The sequence below is a fragment of the Melospiza georgiana genome, chromosome 3 (genome assembly GCF_028018845.1).
Source record: "Melospiza georgiana isolate bMelGeo1 chromosome 3, bMelGeo1.pri, whole genome shotgun sequence".
Taxonomy (NCBI): Eukaryota; Metazoa; Chordata; class Aves; order Passeriformes; family Passerellidae; genus Melospiza; species Melospiza georgiana.
Window position 1 is genome coordinate 40928601 of NC_080432.1, and position 22809 is coordinate 40951409.

At 45.1% G+C, this 22809-nt stretch overlaps 1 long non-coding RNA gene across 1 annotated transcript; it reads right to left on the reverse strand.

Annotated features, from left to right (window-relative positions):
- Positions 1-1385: 1385 nt before the first annotated feature.
- LOC131082032 (uncharacterized) lies at positions 1386-21580 on the reverse strand. Its single transcript, XR_009114308.1, has 3 exons — positions 21479-21580; positions 17265-17397; positions 1386-1470 (listed from the first exon to the last, which is right to left on the reverse strand). It is a non-coding gene; the product is annotated as an uncharacterized LOC131082032 (long non-coding RNA).
- Between the last annotated feature and the right edge of the window lie 1229 nt (positions 21581-22809).

A 22809-nucleotide genomic window follows, 5' to 3' on the forward strand; every position in this document is an offset into this window, starting at 1 on the left:
CCAACTTTTTCTGTAACAGAACCTGCCCCCCTGAGAAAGGCCTCAATTCAAGCTTTATGGGCATAAAACTAAGATGGAAATCAAGATTTATCCACCCAGATGTATTTGGAAGGCCCATTCAGCCCTCAGCAAGGAAAAGCTTAGTTATCTACAAAATTTTAAGGTGCTAAATGAGACATCTCGGCATCTGGTATCCTGAGAGCATCTATTGATGAAACAAGCCAGAATGCTGAGAACTGGCTACCCTCACCTCACCTGGATGGCAGCAGTGGATAGAAATAGCCAGAGGCTTATGGACTGTGTTGGATGGAAGACACCTCCTCTAATACAAACATGGTTGTGGGAATAACTGCACTTTCTCCTTGCATGTTGAAAGCCTTGTCCTGTCCTTTGTGCCTGTTCCCTAGAGCACTCACACCTGGACTGCATAGTGCCCAAAATCATGGGGATAGCATTTCTTCCCCTGGGGACCATGGACAGGTGATTCCTCCACACTTCACTTTCTGTGGGAAGCACACAGACAAGAGCAGTATCTGGCACAAGGGACTGCATTACCTGCTTTCAGAATATACCTATGGCTGTGTCAGTGCTGAATATGACCCAGGCATATCCCAACCAGCTTTTAGGTAACTCAGACAGGAATACCAGGGCAGCTCTAGCAGTGTGGTGCCTTCCATGGAGCACCAGACCCACTGGAGAAGCCAGGCAGGTTTGCAGCCAGCGGATACAGAGCTCTGTTGTTGGGATTACACTGCTCCCCTCCTCAAGACTAGATGTTGTAAAGCTGATTCAGGTGACCTAAAACTGACTCTTTAACTGTATTGTGACCACTCACCAACACAAAACAAGACAAGAGAGTCCAAAAAGGCAGATAGGTGTGCTCACTTACATAAAACTGGGAGGCCAGAGGAAGGGACAATATCTAATATTGTGCTCTAGACTAGTATTGAGAGTAAAAAGCCAATGGGACTCACAATCTTTTTCTTTTTTTCTTAGTTTCAAAGAGAAACTGCTTCCATTTTATGAGGATTTCTGATGGAACATTGTCCACAAACCTGCAGTATTTTCTGTGCTCCTATGAGAATAACCTAGCTCTTGGTCTTCATCTCACCAGTGTTTCATTTTGGAAGATGATAATGCTGCCTGGGCAGAGGCAGTAAGAGATCCCATTTCTAAGCTGTGTTCTTGAAGTACAAGAATTTATGGCCCTCACACAAATTCTGAGCAAGGTCTTACTTTTTCTGTGTTTCACTTTCTAAAATACCTTAATAGGAGGGAAAGCATAAACCCCGTATTTACTCCGAGATAACAGAAATCCCACAGTCATCATCTTTAGTACAGTTCTGTTTTCCTAGGAGTGGAAATAATACTGTAACACTTACAAGAGGCAGCATAAAGTCCAGGAAATTGCAGGATGTATTCCAATATTTTCAGATTCTGCAAAGGCTTCTTTTTCTTTCCTTTGAGGAGCTGTAAGAGGAAGCCATCAGGAGTCAGCAGCTCTCCCACCCAAGGGGCAGAAGCCTTTCTCTGTGAGAAGCACCACCCAGTTATTATCATCACAGCTTGACAAGATGCATCCAAGCAACTGTTTAAACTTCTCCTCAAGATCTAGGAAGACAGTGGTCAAGGAAGTACTTGGTAATTCTCCATTTTGACAGGAAGAAATAAGAGGAAAAATATGCTTTTCTGGATCTGAAGACTCTTCGTTTTGGTGGCTTTCTACATGGAAGGCTTTCATCCTAACATATTTTTTCTTTATTAACAAACAAAAAGGACAGAATCATAGGTAACTATTAAAAAATTCCCGGGGGAGGCAAAGCACTGCTTATAATAGAGTTATTGCTGCAGCCTTAATTAGGGCATGGTGCCAAATACCTCTGTGATGAAAAACAAATCGATGTAATGATGCTTTCCTGTTACCTTTTTTTTTGGAGTAATTAAATGTCACAAAATATTTTCCATACTTCCTACTGGGGACCAGGGCATATGGGACTGATTTACAGCAGAAGTCAAAAGGATTTTCTTTAAAATCAGTGCAGGCAAACAGACTGCTGGAACTGAAAGTTAAAATATATTTTAATTTTCACCACAGCAAAGGTGAAGTACTTATTGACTGTAAAATTTGAAATACAGTGTAGAACCTGACTAGATTAACTTAGTATATCTACTTCCCTTTTTCACCCAAACATACATTGTTTCACCTCAGCTGAAACTGCTCTGGAAATTCAAACCCTGTCATTAAGTCTTGTGCTCTAAGATCCTGCATGTTTAAAGAGATTTATGTCCACACACACTGACAGCTGAAGAATCCACCTCTGTTGAATTCAGCGGGCTTTTCACTGGCTTTCTTTCAGCAGGTCACATCCTGAGCATCTTACTCACTTTTTCCTCTATTTCCACTCAGCCATGCTTTCAGAGGGGTTTATCCAACACAAGGGCCGATTAAATACTGAGCAAACAGTTCAGAATTTGGCTGCCTTTATAAATAATGATTCACAGGTTTGATTTAGCTACAGATGAGCCTGAGCCACAAAAAAAAAAAAAAAAAATTGCATCTGGATCCTAACTGTGTCAACTCCCATGGCAGAGATTTTTTTTTCCCAGCCAAAGCCTGGCCTGAAAGTTCATGCAGAAAGACAAACTGTGAATCAGAAGCCTGCACCAGTGCCCCGGGTGAAGTGCGTACCAAGATAGCCTGCAGCCACATGCCAGCTTGCCATTGACCTTTTATCTGCATAAATAGTCCTGACCTTTGGGCTGCTCAAATTAGTGCAAGCTGCTCGAGCAGGCAATATCACAGGCCTCTGCTGCTCAGGCTGCATCTCTCTGCCTCTTCCCTCTCGTGCCATCTCCTTCACTGGGCAGTGAAGGCAGGTGGGGACATGGGACAGCTTTCTTACCTCTGGGGACATCCTCTGTCTCGAAGGAAATCCACCACTGGCTGGCTGGGACTGTACCAAAGCCTCATCACATCAACTCAGTGACACAGAGAAGACCAAGTTAAGGAAGTGACATTCCACCTTTGGATTGATACATTTCTATAGGGCGCAATAAACCTGCTTCTTGCTGTGCCTCTCAATATCTTCCATTACATAAAAGAAGTCCTAAGAGTTTTAAAATCAAAACAGATGACTTGTTAACAAAATAGTTATTCTTTTGCTCAGCCTCAAATGAGTTGTTTGTCTTAAAAAGAAAAGGTAGATGACTAAATCACTCTAATCTACTTTTATTCACTGGACTGTGTGCTGTATAGGGTTTAATGCCCATTATTTTCTCAGTAGACCAGAGCTAGCATGCTCTCTCATGTAAATAAAGATTTAGTCCTCTTTCAAAATGCATCACTTGTGTCCCTGAAACCACAGCAGTTTTAGTTATTTTTGGAAACAGGTATTTGCACAGTTTTACAAGTACAGTTTTTCCAATTGTTTAGAAGAGGTCCTTCAGTTGTTTAATGACAATATTGACTAGGCCTGAGGGGAAGAAAAAATGAGTGGGATATTTTTACAGATATAAAGCAGGAAAAAAATACAAACATTTTCAAGGTTCTCCAAGATGCTGACTGCACAGACACATTTCAAAGGGAGGTTACTCTCCCTGAAATTCTTCCCAAAGCTCTTTTTATCTGATTTTCTTTACCCAGACCTTTTTTCTCTTTGTCTGTTTCAGTCACGGGCTACCAGATCCAAAGTGTATTTTTCCACATTATATACATTGTCTGCGGGATGCTTTAAAAATTCAATTGACATTTACTATACATCCTGGAGACATATTTAATTGTACCAAGGAAAACTGTCAGGCAGGCGGTGAGACAGCTAATAAGTAGTCACTGATCCCCATGTTTTTAAAACTAGATTTGAAGGAGCCATCCTGCAAGTGAGAGTGGGAGCTGCATGCTGAGGCACGTGCCTGCTGCCTTTGGCAGATGTGTTGGAAGGGAACTCATTGTTCTGCTGCATCACGTCCTTCAGCTCTGCAGTGAAGTCTAACCCACAGCTGTCTGGGGAAGCTGAATTTCACCCTACATTTCAGGAACATCTGCACCATCACTCATATGGTCAGCCACCCAAAAATCAAGTGTCTCTTTCCCAGAAGGATGGTATGGAAAGGTGCCACAAGTTCTGAGAAGGAGTTGTGAGGGTGCAAAACCTGCAGGTGCATCTTTGTGTTGTGGAATTGGAGGGCGTGCAAGAGAGGGTAAGGGCTTCTTGCTCCTGTTTCCATGAGCAGCTCCACAGAAACAAGACCTTGTGACTCTCATTTGCAGCAAATTACAAATTACAGCATCACCCTCTTTGGTCACACCTGAGAAAGGGCATTTATGTTTCACCAGAGAAGCCAACGAAGGGAGGGCTGGGGGCTCTGGTCTGCATCCCTCTCCTCTAGAGCCAGGGAGCCCCTTATGCACAAGCTGTGCTACAGCTGCAGAGAGGAAAAAATGTGGGCTACCCTTGCTGAAACATTGGCAGTACATCACTGTTTACAACTGGAATTTTTGCTGCGGGCTTTTACCAATGACAACTTAGGACAGGAATAGGAAACTTCACATGATGATGAGGTCAACTTTTTTCACTTGTCCAGTGCCCCTAGACGAACACAAAGCTGCTGAAGTTAAGATTTATGATTGCTTGCAAAAAATTGAGCTTGAGCCACGATTTTTAGCTTTTGTGTTATCTTTTATAGCTGCATACTCATTTGAAACTTTTAGAAGCAATTTGAGTTGCTTTCATTTGATCCTCATTTCTGCTTCCCCACTCGATTATCTGTGCCTGTCCAGGAGCAATTTTAAGTTGACCCATTCTCAAGTAAAAGAGAGGGCATTCTGTGTGTTTGCAAAGCATGTTTAACTTGTGTCTTTCATCTGTGATTAATATTAGATCTATTGAACTACATAAATAAGTAATTCACCTACAGACCTGACAGACCAACAGTAATTTCTTTCTCTCAGAGTTTACAGCTTGCAGGTTTCTTTTTTAATGGTTTCATTTCCCTTTGTGTACCTGGAGATAAAGCCAGTGAGCTGGACAATCGTGTGCAGAAGAGGGAAGGCTGTTTGGCTGTTGTTCTCTGCCCCCATCTCACTGCACTCAACATACATAAACATGCATAAAAAACGTAGAGTGACAATAAAATAACCACTTTGCATGTCACTTCTGCTGTCGTGGTTTGTGCATGAGAAGTAGACTCCAGCTCGGCCTTCTGGTTTGGATAACAGCCCTGTAAAATAATTTCTACCAAGAGACTAGAGGTCTGGTTTTGTCCTCATGCAAATGAAATTAGTGGAATTATATAAGCAAAAAGCCAGGGGCAAATGAGAGGAAACTCTTATTTGCTCTTTTGTGTTTTTGTGGGGCTGGGCTTCCTACAGAGAAAGCAATGCTCTCAGAAAAGATGGAAAGTGTGTCAACAGGCACCTGGCCTTGGGAGGGCCACAGCACTTCAGCCTTGCAAGCTGTGTGAGGCACACACACTGTCAGAGGGTGGCTTGGAGCAAAACAAACTCCCCAGAGCAGGAAGCCCCTTGGAGCTAAGTAAGAGAAAACACTAAGTGCAGGGGTCTAGATGAAATGCCATCTCCTCTCCACCTTGTCCAGGGGCCTATCTCAAAGCTGTAGGAAAGGATGTCCTTCTAGCCAGGAATTCTTTCCTAAAAATAATTGTGTAGGGCCTCTCTTTGGAAGCAACGATGGGAGGCTTTTCCTCAGAATCCACCCCAGCACCACTTCAGGCTGTGTGCTGTGCTGGTACTGGGCTAAAACTCTTTATCCGTGGGAATTCTCCTCCCTCCACCATTAGTTGCATATGTAAAACCCTGCATAAGCCATTGTAGTCTCTGGGATCTGAGGGTGGAGAGTGGAATGGAAGAAATCTTGTAGCAGAATATATTTAGCTTCCATCTCTTCCTGGATGCTCCTTCACACCTCCCAGTTAAGTGCATCCAGCCCTGTACTGAGCCATGAAATGCAGAAGAACCAGCAGAGCTTTCTGCCTCATTGAAGGGGCTCAGATTTATACTTTAAGAAAGGAGCTTCAGTATATAAAACATAAAAGGGACCCCCCCAGTTATTAGAAAAAAGACATTTTAAACACAGTTCATGGGAGAGAATCTAGGTTGGTTCCTAATGCTATTCAGCCATACTGGAAAAAAAATTCATGTCTGTTCAGAACTTAAAAGTGAAATGAAGACTATTGGCTAAAAGGGCAGAAATCACATTAACCAAGCTGCCTTTTGCCTGCAACATTTGCTCTTTGGTGTTTGTCACTTACCAATACTGCAGAACTTATTACTTGTCCATGAGGAGTGCCGCTGAAGGCAGGGAGTAACCAGTTCATGGTTATCTGCTGTGACCAAAACCCTGAGAGTTTGAAATGGACGTTATTCATCGCAGCCACTGTGACTGAGGCCATTGCATATGGAAACAATTAAGAGGCAAAAAGCATATCATAACAAAGGAATGAGAAGAAAAATCAGGAAATACAAGCATATTGGATCATTCTCTAAAAATGGATACAGTATTTACTGTTGGCAAATATAATAAATCTAAGACTTGAATTACCACAGGACAGCAGACAGGACTGTGAATTGCAGATTTTTTTATGCAATCTAAGAGGAAACAGTTAAGATTAATGGTGAATGTAGAATTTAGGTCTAGAATAGAATAAAATGTAACTTATTTCACATGTGTGCAGAATGGAATCTGAAAATAAGTCACGATGGGAAATTATGTAGAAATGAAAAGCAAAGAGGAAATAAAAAAAATGGTCCATGAGCATTTCCTTAAAAGAAAGGAGAAAATCTAAATGGACATCGAAGAACATCCACAGCAATTTGCACATGTTCTTGAGACCAATATAAATGCAGCCAGAAACAGAAAATGGCTAAAGAAAAGAATCTCTTTCTAAGAGGTATTTACTCTTACAGGCAGTAAAAACCCAGGGGGAGGGTTTTTCTTCCACTGCTAGTGGAGAACAAGTGAGGCAGTTACTGGAAAGCATATACTGTAATAAGAATTCTGAAACAGCATTTAATATTTCTGTCTGGCTGAGTAATTAAATGAACAAATTTTCAGCACTAAGTGATATGACATAGACTGTCAGTCATGCACAGCTGGGAGCCAGGATGTCCATGTCTCTCAATTCCTAAGATAGTCATCTGAAATTGCAGGAAACTTTGGAAATCACTATCAGTAGCTACCAAGACTTGGTCTCCTAGTGCTGTACTGCCGTGCCCTGGTGCTGTATGCACCCTCACACACCAGTTTTCAAAATATCGCAGCCTTGGGTAAATTAACATAAACTTACATTGTCAGGTGATAGGAAACTGCCATCCAACTCCTCTGTCTTGACCATTGCCTAGGAGACTAATTTCTATTGCTGCTGAAATCAATTTGAGTTTTATGACTGGCCTCACTGGAGCCAGGATTTGGCTTAGTGTCTGGATGTAAGCAGCTAATCGTTTTTCTGACAACAGCTTGGAGCTGGTGTAAGTCAAAGCAGAAATATTTAATGCCTTGAGATTGGCAGATCATCCCATTCATGCTCTTGGCTTACCTGCCAAAAGGGGTATCAGGTATTGATGCCTTCATTCCTGTCCAAACACCCTGCTTTCCCCTTTAAATAACAGGAATGCATAAGTGGAAGTCATCTCACTTCTTCAGAGAGCTGAGAACTGTGCATACACCCACTAAAACTGGCCAAGATACACTGAGCAAAGGGTTGGTCAAGGGAGCACCTGAACCTCTGAATGGGACACCACAAATCTGGCCTAGTGCCTCCACTGTCATCCTCCATCATCCTACCCGCCTCTGCTCCCCTCACACCCCCACAGCTCCTCACATGTGACATTCTGCATCTCACTTGTCTGAAGCTACCAGAGCTTCAGGAGGCTGGGCTGGGTGGTGTTGGCTCTCAGTGCTCTCCCTCCAGCTCCTTCTCCCTTGCTGAAGCATCCCTTGGAGGCAGTGAGCACACCTCCTGCACTTCTGCTGCTCCTCCCCAAGCCACCAACTTTGATCACTCAGGCAACCATTAAGGCTGCCAGCTGCAAATCCATGTGATTTCCAGACCTTTCCCAACTTTGGAAAATGCTTTTGCCTGAGCAGTGGTGCAGTGGAGCATGGCAGGAGGCAGGCAGCTGGGGGAAAGGATAGTCCCACGCAGGATGTGAGTTTCATCCATCTACTGGCTGGACACAGAAAGCAGAGGTTGCAGAACAAGTAATCCTGGGTGCCTTTAGCATTTTAGGAAGAGCTACATATATGACACAGTTTCCCCAGAACTTTCCTTTAAATAGTAAAATTTCTGCCCATTTGTATTCACAGGTCTTACAATCCTATTTTTAAATGGAATGTAGGTGTTCCCGAACGGTGGGTGTGAGACTGACAGCCCGAGACCAGAGCTCTCCATTTGCAGGATAACTGCTGCATTGACTACTATGCTGCAACTCCTGCCATGGAAATACGAAGGACTGAGAGGGTCTTCCCATCCATGGGCTTATTTTGCCTTTGTCCTTGCAGCTGAAGCTGCCTCAAGGGGAACCAGCAACTCAGATGGGCTGTGGATGTGTGTGTGTGTTCACATGCATGTTCAAACCCTTGCTAGAACAGACACAAGATTATCAATCCTTCAGACAGTAATCACTTTTAAGCCTCAGCAATTAATTTTGTACTGCATTGCCATGGAAGTAGCTTTTCACATGATGCTTTTAATTCTCTCAGACATCCTTAAAAAACGTGTTTAGGTCTCCTTCTTTATTTGCTAACTTTTTGTTCTTAAATAAAACAGCTCAGGCTCAGGTACTTGCACCCAACTTTGGAAACACCAAAGGCTCTTACCAGTTTTCAGAGAACAACCTGTTGTGCATAGCAGGGCTGGTTTATGCCTCTAGCCATCATTTAACAGGTGATTCTGTAATTGACAACAATCATGTTGGGCTTGTGATCCTTTCTCCCACTCCAGCTCAGTCAGAAACACCTTCTGAAAAAAAGTCCACGGCAGAATCCCTCTGACCATTTAAAAAGCTGCCTTGTATTCTTTGCCTGTCCCCTGAGCCATCTATTCTGCACATTACAAGGTCAGGAGTAGAACCAATACCAATACCTTCCCTTTCTTGAGGCATGCCAGGTATATTACTGAATTAAGGGAGTTCCTGTATTTTCCTCCAAGACTATAGGCATACAATTTCCAGCAATTTCTCTGAACCCTCCAGTCCTCATATGTTAATGTGCTTTGGCTTTTGGTTCAAGTCATTAGGAAGGAATCTTCTTGAGCCTAAATTTTATTTCCTTGCTTCCTTTCAATAATTGAAGGTCAAGTTATAATTTTCTCTTACTGTCTCTAGGCTTGTCTAGAGAAGAGCAAAATTCTTTTCATTTTTGTCATTTCCTGCCCCCTCCCCCAGCTCACTGGAATGGTTTTGTTAATGTCCTGTGCTTGTACGCTCAGCCCTCTGATAACTGTGTAAAGAGCTGCTTTTTCCTTGCAAAACTAGAAGTGGATCAAAGCATCATGCCAATTCTGGATGCTAGAGAAAGCATAGGCAGAAGCTGCCTCTCTGCCACACAAGTGGTGTCATGGTCAGGCAAGGAAAATGGGAAGAGACCAGTACCTTGGCCCTGTCTTCCCATGCTCCAGCTGGGAAATCTGATTTCTGAGCTTTGTTTGCTTTCACAGTATTAGAAATATCTGTTATACGGACGGAAATTCTGTTATAAAATGAATATAAATGTCATTATGCAAAAAGACCAGGACCAAGGCTCTTAAGTAGCTGGGAGCCCAGAGACTAAATTTGGGATGATCCCAGTCCTGCCCCTGCAGAGAAATGTGATGCAAAACAGCAACACAGCCTCTTGCTGCAAGGTCATCTGAGGCTTCTTGTGCACTCTCCCCACTTTATGGTGGGAGCTTTTGTGACGAGGCTCAGCCCTGCCTTCCCTCTGTTCATTTTTTTGAAGTCCTTTTGCAGTAGTCATTTCTCTGAAGTGCCATTCTCTTTCCTTTGAATTGGCTGAGAATCTGGGTTAAAGTGACTGACTGATGTGACAACAAAGGAGTGAATGTCATCAGGTCCAAAGGGTTTGATATGCTGTTGGTTAGAAAATGTACTCGGACAGCCCAAGTTCTGTGCCAGATTAATATTTGATGTCATGGGACTTGACTGGCTGTAACTGAAAGAGCTGGGGCCATTGCTGGGAAAATGGCCATCTCCCTTTCAGGGGAAAGTTAGTACTCATAGAAGCTGACAGCCTGACAGTCTGATCTTCCATTCACCCATAAGCACCAGTCAGAGTGAGCAGTGACAATGCAAGTTTCTTCATATTTAATTCACTGATAGGTCAAATTCTCTTTGTAACCCCTAAGTATTGTGCATACTTTCTATTATCAGCCAGAACTTTCCTTCTTCCAACGTACTTCCAACAGAGAGTATCAGTCCATGGTTCCCACTGACAGTGGCTACTCCCTCTCTCTCCCTGTTCCCTCCCAGCCATGCCCACCCCTACAGTGCCTGTGGCAGCAGCAGCAGCCTGATTTCTCTGGGTGAGGCACCACCACCACCTCCTGTACCCTCCTGCCTGGGGCTCCTCTGCTCATTCCGTGGTGGCAGGCACTGTGTGGTCACAGCCACAGTGACCCACACAGCAGCTGAAGGGGAGCTGGGAGGGTTCATGCCCTGTTGGTGTAAGGGCCCCAAAGCAGGCTCTGTGGAGACGATCCCAGGGCACTATCCACTCTCAGCCCCTGCCTTTCATCACCAGGACAACTCTGGCGTGATGCCTTGCAGCACTGTGCTGGGCAGCACACGCTGGAGTGCTGGGAGGGTCACACAGGAGGAGAGAATTTTCTGCAAGTAACAGCCATGCATTTGCTACCATTATTTGTTAAGAGTCATAAAAACAGCACCTAAGATGCAGGTGTGTAACTCTGCCCTATCTCTGGATGTGTGAGGCCCCCTTACATAGTCCATGCAGTAGCACAGTAGTCCAATATACTCAGAAATATACTATATAGTAGTCCAATATACTCAAAAAAACTCTCTCACATAAGGAGAAAACTATTTCAGAGTATTGGACTATATAGTAGTCCAATATACTCAGAAATCCTAAACTCTCTCACATAAGGAGAAAACTATTTTGGGCTGCATCATCAAGGCTTTCCCAAAATGGCCCTGTTTTGTCTGTCTGCTGATCCTTAACTTATCCAAAATCTCTCTCAGCTAATAAGGACCACGTGCCGGTCACACTTCATTTTAAAGTGTGAAGGGGGAAAGGAGGTTGGTGTTGTGGCATAAAGATATTAAAAAAAAAAAATCAAATAAAACCTGGCATTGTAAATAGAAATCAATGGGCTGCAAAATTGTATTTGTTCTAGCTGGAGAGAATACTTGCCAAGTTTCAAGCTGTTTGTCCCTTTCTGTGAGAGATGGGGTCTGCTCCACTTGTACTGTAAATGCAAGGCTGTTGTCAAGTGACACTTGAACCTTTCTAGCTTCAAAACAGTTTATGCATACAAGAAAAAATTAATCTCACAACATCCCATGAGACACAAATCTTAGCCCTTATTTAAAGAGGGAATGAAGGGAGAGTGGGTATTTTTGTCTGAAGCCATGAATCTCTGTTAGAAGTGAAATGCTTGGCTTCTGGTGTTATACTGAGAAATTCTGACTATGTCCCTCTTAAAATTCTTTCAGTATCTACAAACTGCAGGCAACATAGTATCTGAACAGTAATAATTCATGATAAAGCACTGTAGTGGCTAGCAGGTACACCACGGCCCTGCAACTCCATGTGACCTTGTCTAGCTGTAACTTTCAGCTCAGGAAACCTGAAGGTGTCACAGGGACAGATTTGTTTCTCATCTGCACTACACTCAACTGCTGCTTTTCTGAAAATCTGAGTCTTGAACTTTTATAAATCCTAAGAAAGCTATATATGACCTAAAACTCTGCTCAACTAAAATAGTTATATATTACCTCACAGAAGACACAAAAATGTTCCTATTATGAACAGCTCATTGTCACCAACTTATCTATGGCATCTGCTTTTTGTCTTTTCCTCTATTCTGTTAATAATGACGATTATTTATATTAGACACAGAAACAAATAGCATTTCTTACGCTTTCTCCTTGACTCTAAGTGTGTGTAATTACCATATAAAACCTACACTGTTCTAAGGAATTTTTTCAGACTGACTTGCATTGGTCAAAATCCCTCCAAAACTATTTTCCCAGGACTTTATATGTACAGTCCTGAGAACAGAAGATTTCATTTCATTTCCAAAGATTGTGGTGTTCGAAATTCATCACCTTGAGGATGGGAAGCCAAACAAGTGAGCCCTGCAAGGCTGAAGGAAGTTGTTTTCAGACTTGAGAGGGTACAACAGGGTAGGAATTTTGGCAACCAAACTAAGAATTGACAACAAGGTAAAATGAAAGCTAAAAAGAGAAGACAGTTGTTAATGATCACATCTTTCTCTTTGAAGTCTGAGTAGGTGATGCTGGAGATTAGAACAAGGCAGTAAAAGATTATTAGGACAAAGAACCTAGAATTTGTGATTTTTAGCACCATGGCTGGTGCTCTGCAGGAGGAGTCTGTTCATGCCACCAACTGGGACTGTCCTACCAAAGAGCTGGGCCTTCTAAAACCATTCTCAAAAAATTTTAACTGTATGGAGTATGCTATGCAAAGTACTTATCAAAAAATAGATACCAGCTCTGTCCTTGATATTAAATAGAATCATTTGGCTTACTGCAATCAAATATTAAAAAAAAAAAAGCATTCATTATGAATGTGAATTTACATCCCTTCAATTGTAGAAATGATCAGAAGAATATCTCATTTAAAATTAGCATTCTTTAAGTAAGACTTAAAAATTGAATTGATTGGAGAATAATAGCCTATCCAACTCTTTGCTGCCTTCAACTCTCTTTAAAATAAGAACTTTTTCTTAAGAAATATATAAACCATTATTATTTTCAGCCCATATCAGTTATGCAGCCCCGATCATTTTGGGGTGAGAGTTATTTTGGGATGGTTCCATTGGGATAAGAATGCTGATGGAGTTGGTAATTCCTTATATCAATGCTCCTGATTAACACCGAATGCTCAAAGCTCTTTGTCCTTGAACTTTTAAAACCAAGGCCAAAGCAGAAAGAGGGGGTTTTGTTTGCAACTCTTTACACCTTTCTTGAAAGCACTGCGCCCAAAATCCCTCCCTCAGATTTTGTTTGGGGTCACACTGCTGAGGCCTCCCCCAGCTACACCTGAGCCTGCTGGGCTCTCTTCTATTCCTGCCTCCCTTGTACCCTCCAAGGGAATTGCTGCCTTCAAGCTGATCTCTGCCTGGATGGGTAGCTCAGTCCCTAGCAAAACCACCCTGCTGCTGGGCTCACATTCCTGAAGAGCCTGACAGGGAGCCTGCCCAGCTCCAGTTTTTTCCGTGATCTGTTAAGACAAAGAACAGTTAACACCCTAAACTCAATCATCACTGTTGTAAACATCGTCCCACCACTACTGCCACTTCCCAGGACTGTAGCCAGACAGCTCCAGTATCACCCAGCCCAGAACCAGGGCTTCTCCACATTTTGTATTGGCATTTCCAGACACAGCTTCTCAGAACAAGAAGTATTAGGCCATGAGAACTATTTAGGGCTTGGCTTTGCTGCTCCTTCTATGGTTATGACTTTGAACTAATGTTATTTGTGATGGCTTTTTGTCTGTCTGCCGCTTCTTGCTATTCTCAGCTAGATATTGCCCTGGAAATGCTGTTTAATAGGAACCTACCCAAGGCTCCTGGGTGCCCTTGTGCCCAGATGCCAATGTTTGTGAACTCCAGCACTCCTCCACACTGCCACCCTTGCACTGTGCTGCCCAGGCTGGGGACAAAGCTTTCAACTGCCCTATGGACAAAAAAGGAATTCCTTTTCTTCTTCAGAGACTACACAGAGGGAGATATGAGTTATTATGGTAAAGGAGAGTGCTGTTTGCAGTGAATGGACAAGCTCCGTCAGTCAGCGTGAAATGTTCATAGAGTGGATGCTGAAGCCAAGGCAGGTTATTTCTAGGGGGTCATAGTCCTTTATTCAGTGGGGTGTTTACCCAGTTTCTTGTCTGCTGGCAAAATACTTCCTTGTATTTCAGAGGGAATGTGGTGAATGGCAGATCACAGGCCAGTCACTCAACTGATGCCAGCTGACATCTGTACATTCAACCAAACCAAGCAATCTTTGGCCCTAGCAGAAGCAAAAGTCAGCCATATGTACACAATATATATGCACACAGAAAGCAGCAACAAAACCCCCACAACCAAACCCAGGCCAAACCACTCCAAAGATTATAAGTAACTAAGCAGAACAAAGGTCTATCCCTAAATGATAAAGATCAACATAAGGGCTTTTTTATGGCTGATAACATAACATGCCCCACTGTTAAGGACATTTTTATAGCTGAACAAAATCTGACAATCAGTTTTTATGTAGGATATCTCATAAAAAAAATGAGAAAGTGTTCAGCTAAGAAGGTCAATATTGTTATCTCTGTTCCTCGGAAAGCTAAGCAGCAGAGTGGAGGTAAAGGTGCCTAAGGAGCCTTACATAGAAGACTGTAGGAGTCCAAAAGTCTTCTCCATCCAAAAGTCAGAAGTATGAAAGGGCCAGCTGTGCTTTACTTAGGTGGTTGCACACACACTACCCCGTTTGCAGCAGGAATGTTTCCCAAACACTGCCAACACTAATACAGCTTCACTCCCGAGACAGTGCTGGGAGTGCCTGTGGCAGCCAGGGCCGTCCCTAGGCCAGGGGACAGGCAGGCAGGAGCTCCTGCACTGTCAGCTGCAGTGTGAAATTACAGCACTGCAGCTGCCTGCCTGCCCAGCCCCACCACCACAGCCAGGCTGCTCGCCCTGCGCTCGAGTCCTGCCACCCACTCTGGCACGGGGGCACGGAGCAGGGGAAGGACAGGCTAGCAAGGTAGCCAGGAGCGGGGATTTGCTGAATCCATCCCTGCTCTGCCATCCCAGCTGCTGCATCCTTCCTGCACTGCTGGAACTGCGTGTGCCTGGAGCTGGGGCCCAGGGCAGATGCAGAACAGCTTTGCAGCTGCACAGGGTCACTCCCTGCCCTGCAGGGCAGCCTTAGGGACAGGCTCCTGACCCCATGGTCATGCTCCTGACTGCTGGAGGCAAGTAAATGACATGGCCACATTTACTGTTGCATTTAACATGAAACATGCCACTGGGCTGGCCCCCTGGTTTCCTACACATTGCCAGGGAGTGGAAGGAAAACCTCTCACCACAGAGTTCAGAGTTCTTCACCAGGGAGAGAGGACTGGATCGCTCTCCCTTTCCTTTTACGTGGGCAGGAAAAACCACCCCTCTCAGGATAACTTATTAACCCAAATTACCTTCCATTCTTATCTCATTATGCTTGTAAGTCACACTGACAAGCTTTTGGCAAGCCTTTCAGAGCCCTGCAAAGGTCCTCCACATGAATTTTCAGACTCAGTGGAGACCTGCCAGTGCCCATTCCTTTACTTGACCAAGCAGCCTCAGCAAGGGAAGCTGTGGTGCAAGGCTCACTCCTTCTGTAAGGCTGCTCCATTTGTCTCTGGTTTACCCTGAATGAAACATGATCTTCAGTTTCCACATTTAAATCCCAGCAACATCCTCTGCAGCCTGTTGGTCAGTCTGCCTTTCAGCTCAGCGTGGGAAAAAGCTAGGAGCAGTCAGTCTGCCAGAAAGGATGCATAGAGCAGACTGTGCATCTATATGTTGTCATGGAGATGCCATGGGATTCATCTCAGGGTTTTGCTGGTTGGGTTTCTTCTGCATCACACATTGGTACAGAAATTAGGTTTTGACAAAAATACAGTATCCAAAGTTTTCCAAAGCATAAGTGGAACATAGATCTGTGTCAGAGCAGATCAGGTCACCTTACTCATGATGACTTGCACAGGCCTTAATTTTTTATTTTCCACTAAAATTGCTCCTGTTTCATATCCACATAACATCATGGAGTTCAGAGAATTAAACTAGTCAAAAATAATCGAGGGGAAAAAGAAACAGGCCATATGTTTTAAAAGCAACCATTTCAAAATGCAAGATGACAGAATAAAATAGTCTTCTGCAAATACAGTGGGACTCAAAATACCAGTCAGGGATTTGTCCTTAATAGTTAACCTGAGACATCTGAAACCTCCATTCTTTTCCAGCTTTACATGATGTTTTTAAAGATAAGCAATTTTACTGCCTGTGTCCATCCTATATTTTTGCCTACTAAAAGTCTCAAACATTTAATAAACATTATTTTCTGTCAAACAGGGCTGTTAATTCTTAATCTTTTAAAAAGAGAAAGAATTAATCAATTTCCAAATTGCTCCTTGTCCATAAAAGACAAATCATGTGGCCCACAGAAATTCTATTCAAAGCAGTGCAGGAAATGCCTGCAATCAAACAGGCTAAGGACCTAACAGCTAATTGGGTAATCAGAAACAAACCTGCAGAGCCACCATCAGCTCACAGCCTCCAGACCATCTTCCATCTGAGCTTTTTTTAAAAAGTACCACCTCAGTCTTTCTAGATAACGTCCTTATGGTATAGCCTTTTCTATCTAACCACACAATTAAACCTCTCACCTATCCAAGCTCTCATCTAACTCAGCTAGATTGCTTTTAATTGCACCTGGAAATGGCAGTCTGCTGCTGGCCTCCTTCTGAAGCTATTTGAGATTACTGTAGAGAACCTGCTGCATTTCCATACCTCAGCCAGTGCAGCTCCACTGACTGAGAAAAGCTCCCCTGTGTCTGTTGACATGAATAATCCCCAACATTTTTAATATAGGCTGCCTTTGCCAGTTGGCTGACACTTGTGCTATGCCATGAATAAAAGCTATTTGATGACAGTTGAGAAATGGACGTGAGACACTTGCTGCTGTATTTCCTCTGCTCTGTGGGAGCTGGTCCCTATTATTTGTCATGTGCAGGAATGTAAAGATGGTGAAGGTGACTTGGATGCAGCCACTGATGATGTGCTCGTGCAAAATGATGTTGAAGTGAGACCCTAAACCCCTTTAATAGGCTGCTTCTTGTGTCTTTGCCACCTATAGGAAGTTTTAGTCACTCTAAGCTTAAATAACACCCATTTTTATGCATTTACCTAGTTGGAGCATTCAAAATGTGCCTTCACATCAACAGAAAAGATTCCTCATTAGGCAGCTGGAGAAAGTTTTCTGTGTGTCATATAAGCAATGGGATTAATAAGGCATGGTTACTTACCAGCAACTGCTGTTCTTCAAAAGACCCTCGTGTGTTTGTATCTGTGGGGTGTGCACTGCAGGAGAAGCACAAATTCCTGGTGTGAAGAACATGCACTCCAGGAAAACCACGTGGGACAGCAGCTCAGGTGACTCTGCAGGAGGGCATGTGGTGTGTTAGTGCTAGCAAGGAAGAAAAAAGGGATTTAAGGTAGAGTTGACAGAAGAAGAAGAAAAGTGTTTGGCTAACAGAAAATGGGAGATGGATTAAGGTGTCTGAGGACTATGAAGAAAAAAAGCAAGATTGAACCATCCAAGAACAAGATAAAATGAGCAGAAAGAGGGATGACTGGGAGAATAGGAGGAGGAGTGGGAGGAATGAGATTAAAGGCAAAGTAACTTACAGAGGACCTTGAAGGGAAAGATAGGGAGATTTACATGGGGGCTGAGAGAGACATGAAATCAGTGGGATCTGGGAGATGGGCTGCTGTGTCACAGCTGGGGGATTTTTAGCAGGAGACTTCTGAGCAAACAGGAGAAGAAAGGCAGAGGAAAGGAAGGGAAGGACAGACTGCTGCAGCACAGGCATCTCTTGCATGGATAAGAGTCTTTTGAAGATGGACAGTAAGGGAAAGGTAGATTTAAAGAAGATTTAATACATCCCCATACTTAAGAGACAAAGTTTACAGATAACCCATTTAAGCTCTTTTATTACCAGAAAACCCCACCAGACATCACAAAGTTGAAAGGCCTGTCAGAAAGAGGCAGCAAATGCTATACATAGCAGGCAAAAGTCCTTAAAAATATGGTCAGTGCCCTGCAAAAAACTCAACAAGGGCTTCTGTCCACAAACAGAGCATTCATTTGATTCCATTCCAAGATGATCCTTGCCCTAGGTATTGCCCTTACTGAATACTGACATTAAGCAGATTTACAGGTTAGTCAAAGTTTTCTCTCCACACAAGTCCCTACCAGAGTTTTCTCTGCAAATCTGAGCCAGCTGGGAAAAGTGCTGCCCTCTCCCCTGATTTCAGATCAGAGCTGAAGCTGACAAAATGCACCTGCCATAATGACTCACCAGCAACAGCCCTGCACCTCCAATCTAGAGTTTCAAGCACCTGGTGTTAGTGTGACACTGATGAGCTGGCCTGGGGCTCTGCAGAGCACTGAGCTCTTACAGGCACCCAAGGAGAGACAAAGTGGCCATGCTTCATGGAGCTCCTGTGCTCTCCAGCAAAATGGCCAAGACAAGAAACTGCACGCAACCTGCTGAAGCTGCATGAGAAAAATCACAAGCTGGAGAGAATTGCTTTCCATCAGGAAGAGGGAAGAAGTGGTGTGCATAGATAGACAGTGTCCTGGGGGCTATAAGGCAAGACATGGTGACACAATGATGGAATAATTTCCAGATGATCTGTCGAGCAGAAGATGCTTTGGAAAGCTCTTTTAGCCAGATCAGCTTTTGGGATGTGTGACTAACAGCAATAGGCCATAATAATTATTTTTTAAATCTCACTTCAAGCACTGCTTTCTCCTGATTATCACTAGAGCACATTTCTAGCACGATATATCTTGGTGGTATCTGAAGCTAGCTCTAGGCAAAGATGTTAAAAACAGCATAGCATTTTGCTCTTGCAAGGGAGAAATCTCACAATTAGGCCATCTGCTACTTTGCACACCAGTGACAGCTCGGCCTCCTATTTGCAGATAGAACCAGGGCTGGCAATTAAATAGGAGCCCTTCCTCCCTACCCTCCTCCAAGCTCAACAGCCCTACCCCTGTGCCACAGCTCCTCTCGTGCCTCACCCACCAAGGATGACTTCTTCACCTGAAAATGGATGAGCTGCTGTGCTCCTGTGCCAGGTCCCTCCCTGCAACTCATCTCTGCCCCTCTCGTTTTGCCTTGGCCTTCAGCCTCAGCTCTGGGTGGGGTAGGATGATGCTGATGTTCCTGAGGATGGAGCTGCAGCTCCTCTATGGCAGAATACTTATTCTTAGATCATGTCAAGTCAGAGGGGAGCTGCCTCTGCACCTGGTGTGACTGCTGTCATGTAGCTCGAGCCTCCTCGAGACAAATCTTCTGTTTCAAAGTCGACTGAGAAAATAACTGAGGCCACAATAATTTCAGACTTCCTGCAGGCAGGAAGAGAGGGTCATTGTACTCTGTCCATAAAAATAATGCACCCCAGCATGGAGGATTCCACCCCACCCCACAATGCAGTGGTCAGCTGTGGTGCTGTGGAGCTCAGCACTGCTGGGCACCTTGGCACTTGCATCAAACCCAGCTTCTCCCAGAGCCTGAGCAGCCCAAATCCACATCCTTGCAGTACATCACAGTCCCCTGGGCAAAGAGTCCACTAACTTTTTCTCCCACATGCTCCATGCACAGCACTGGCCCCCTGGCATGGAGACTGCAGCAGCTGAGTTCTCCCCTTCCATGGCCAGCCTGTCCCCTCACCCTTGCTGCTCTCATCAGGAACGCTCCCGTCTCCACCCCTCTGCAGAAGACAGCTCTCTTCAGTGGGCTGCTGGCACATAATCTGCCTGACTCATAACGGCTTGCTTTCTTTTAAGATGGATATCTCTGAAGTTGGTGATTTCTGTCTCTCAGATTCCTCACCCTGTGCTTGCTGCGGCGTCAGCAGCAGAGTTCCTGGAGCACAGCAGCTGGATGCAGCAGCGGGCAGATCAGCGCTGCACATGCTTTGGAAGGCACCGAGACCCAGAGCAGCGCTGTGCTCCTGTTCAGATACAATGCTTTCCTTCTTTCAGCACATCAAGCACGCTGGTGTGCTTTCAGCGGGACCCAAAAACCCAGACATAAAAAGGCAGACCTGCAGCTTAGCTTCACACTTACTTTTCATCTGACAGTTTTGTATAAAGCTAAATATTCATGTAATCAGCACGTGTTTCTTTAAGGGAGCTTGTTCCCTTAGTGCTAATCCGGGCTGAGTGGCCAAGCCCACGGAATTTTGCTTGTGGTGTTGGATGAATTCACCTGTGGGGCAGCTGATCAGTGCAAGGGTCCCTGCACTATGGAGTAAAGAAACGGGGCTCCCTCAGCTCGGTTCGGCGAGCTGCATTCCCCTGGCCGAGCTCTCCGGCTTGGGCAGACCCTGGGAGCGGGGGGTCGGGCTCCCGGAGATGCAGTGTGCGCTGGGGAGGAGGACGCGCTCCGCTGCCGGGCAACCGCGCTGCAGCGCCGCGCCCGTGGCTGCGAGCGCCTCTGCAGAGGCAGCTCCGCCGCAGGAGCGGCCAGCCCGGGCGGCTGGGGGCCCACGGAGCCGGGGGTGCCCCCGCTGCTCCCCCAGAGGCACGGGGGGAGATGGTGCTGTGCAAAGGGGGCAGATGGTGCCGTGCCCCCCGCCCCGCCTACCCCTGTCCGAGCCGAGCCCGCTGTCCCCAAGGGGACTCTGCGCCCGCTCCCAGCTCTGGTTCCAGCCTGCCCTGCTCGGCGGGACGTGCTCTTGCGGGTGTCTGCAGAGCCCCTGGCCCTCCCTCAGCGTTTATCTTGGGGTTCCATTCACCCTTTCTGCAGCCAGCTCTCTACTCTGGCCCCTTCACCCCTCTCCGTCCTGTGGCACAGCCTCGCTGCTGGGCTGGCACAACCTGGGCAGCGCCATCGCTCGCCAAATTGTCACTGTACAACTGTGACCCAAAGAAACAAGACCATTCTCATCATCCTCTGCGCTGCAACTCCAGCCACCCTGGCAGGGGTAAAAAGGGGGAGGGAAGAGGGGCAGTGGACTGGTGTTGGTACCAGTGTGGGGAGGGAGTGCTGCTGCTCTTCTGGATGCTGAGCTCCAGAGGGAAATCCTATGACCCAAGCCTGGGTCATGAATTTCTTTTCCCAAACTGTGCTGCAATATGCCAAACACAGCTTGTCAACTGAGGATACAATAGATTTTACTCATGACAGATATGCATACACACAAATATATATACATGAAAAGCTCATTCAGTAGGATTAGGCAAAATTACCAGAGCATGTGCAAAACAGCAGTGCCAGTTGCTGAAAGCATGCCCTTTGCTTGCTCATTTTGAGAAATGATTTCGATTTCTTCCAGTCTCTCACTCCAGGAATATTATTGTGGAGACAACATGGAGATCTATGTACTAATTGTTTCGAGAAATTTTCATGTAGTGAAAATTAAGCCTTTAAGATGTTACATTCCCTGGAGAAATTTTTATTCAGATTTTCATTTAGTTTTTATTCTACAGTTTAGGGGCAGATACCTGGAATGCTGAGGACCACATCTTGCTGAGGAACACATGCTTGATCATTCCTGGGCAGGCTTTGGCCACAAGTCCAGTGGGAAAGCCATTGGTTATTCAGAGCCATGCAGATGACTCGCACTCTTGCCACTTCGCACAGCTTAAACCCTAGAAACAGCAACGTGAGGTGAGAGAAGGTGAAGAGAGAGGTAAGATCAGATCATTAATTGCAGCTCTCCCCTATTGTAGATACAGATAGACCTCAATGGATGAAGTGTTTTCTGCAGAAGTTTGAAGCCAGGGGACAGGAATTGTGTCCCTTCTGGATCCCAGGAACAGTTCACTTGCAGTGTGGGACCAGACCCCGGGTACAGGGAGCGACAGTGCAACATCACTGGTGAAGGGCTGTTCAGATACTGCTCAGATTTGTTCCTGAAGCTTCTTCCCCTCTTTCCCTCAGCCCCTCGGGTGTGCAGGTGCTGTGGCTGCCCAGTGCCGGTGGCAGGAGTGCAGCACTGCCTGCCCCAGTGCCAGTGGGTGCGGTGACCAAGCCTCTCTCTGCTGGCCCGGCCCGGGAGCACACTCTGCACAGCCGTGCGCAATGCTGCCTGATGATTCACTCCAGCTCCTCTCATTCCCTTGGGAACACAGAAGGGAGCCAAGGAGCAGATCAGCACCCTGCCCACAGCTTCCCCATGCATAAGCTTCCCCTTCCCAGCGAGCCTATGTCCTTACTTAAGGGCAGTATGGAAAACCTGTCAGAATAAGCACCAGTAAGGATTATTGTTGTAAAGCACAAAGCAAGGATTCAGCCTCCTGCCTCCAACTCTCCTCAGTCCTAATAAGAGGTGAGGGGTGAGCCTGAGGGCTGTCCCACAAACTGGGCAAGATGGTGATGCAGGGTGCTACCAGCAGGCCGCTGGGCTGGCCTGGAAATAGCAGAGTAAAAATACCTGACTTTGACAGCCAGCATGCTGGTTTGTGTATGCATAATTTGCTGTGATCATGCTATAAATCAAGATGAGACTGCTAAAATTATGTATGACCTCATTTGATAGATTATCTAATAAGAAATTTGCTAATGCAGTTTATCACTTAAAAAGCCATACGACTGCTAAGGATGAGTACTTTACTGCAGCACATTTAAACCTAATTGTCAGAGGAGAAAAGCAAGCGGATTTCAGAGGTGAGTTAGAAGAGCATCCTTATGAGGATGATGTCTTCACTAAATCAGTGGTGCAATGCAGCAAGCAGGGTGGAAAGGAGTCTCCTCTGGATAAAGGTACAGAAAGCTGCTAGACAAGGCTGTGCTGTGTGAGAATACTGCATGGACTCAGTGATCAGTAGCACCT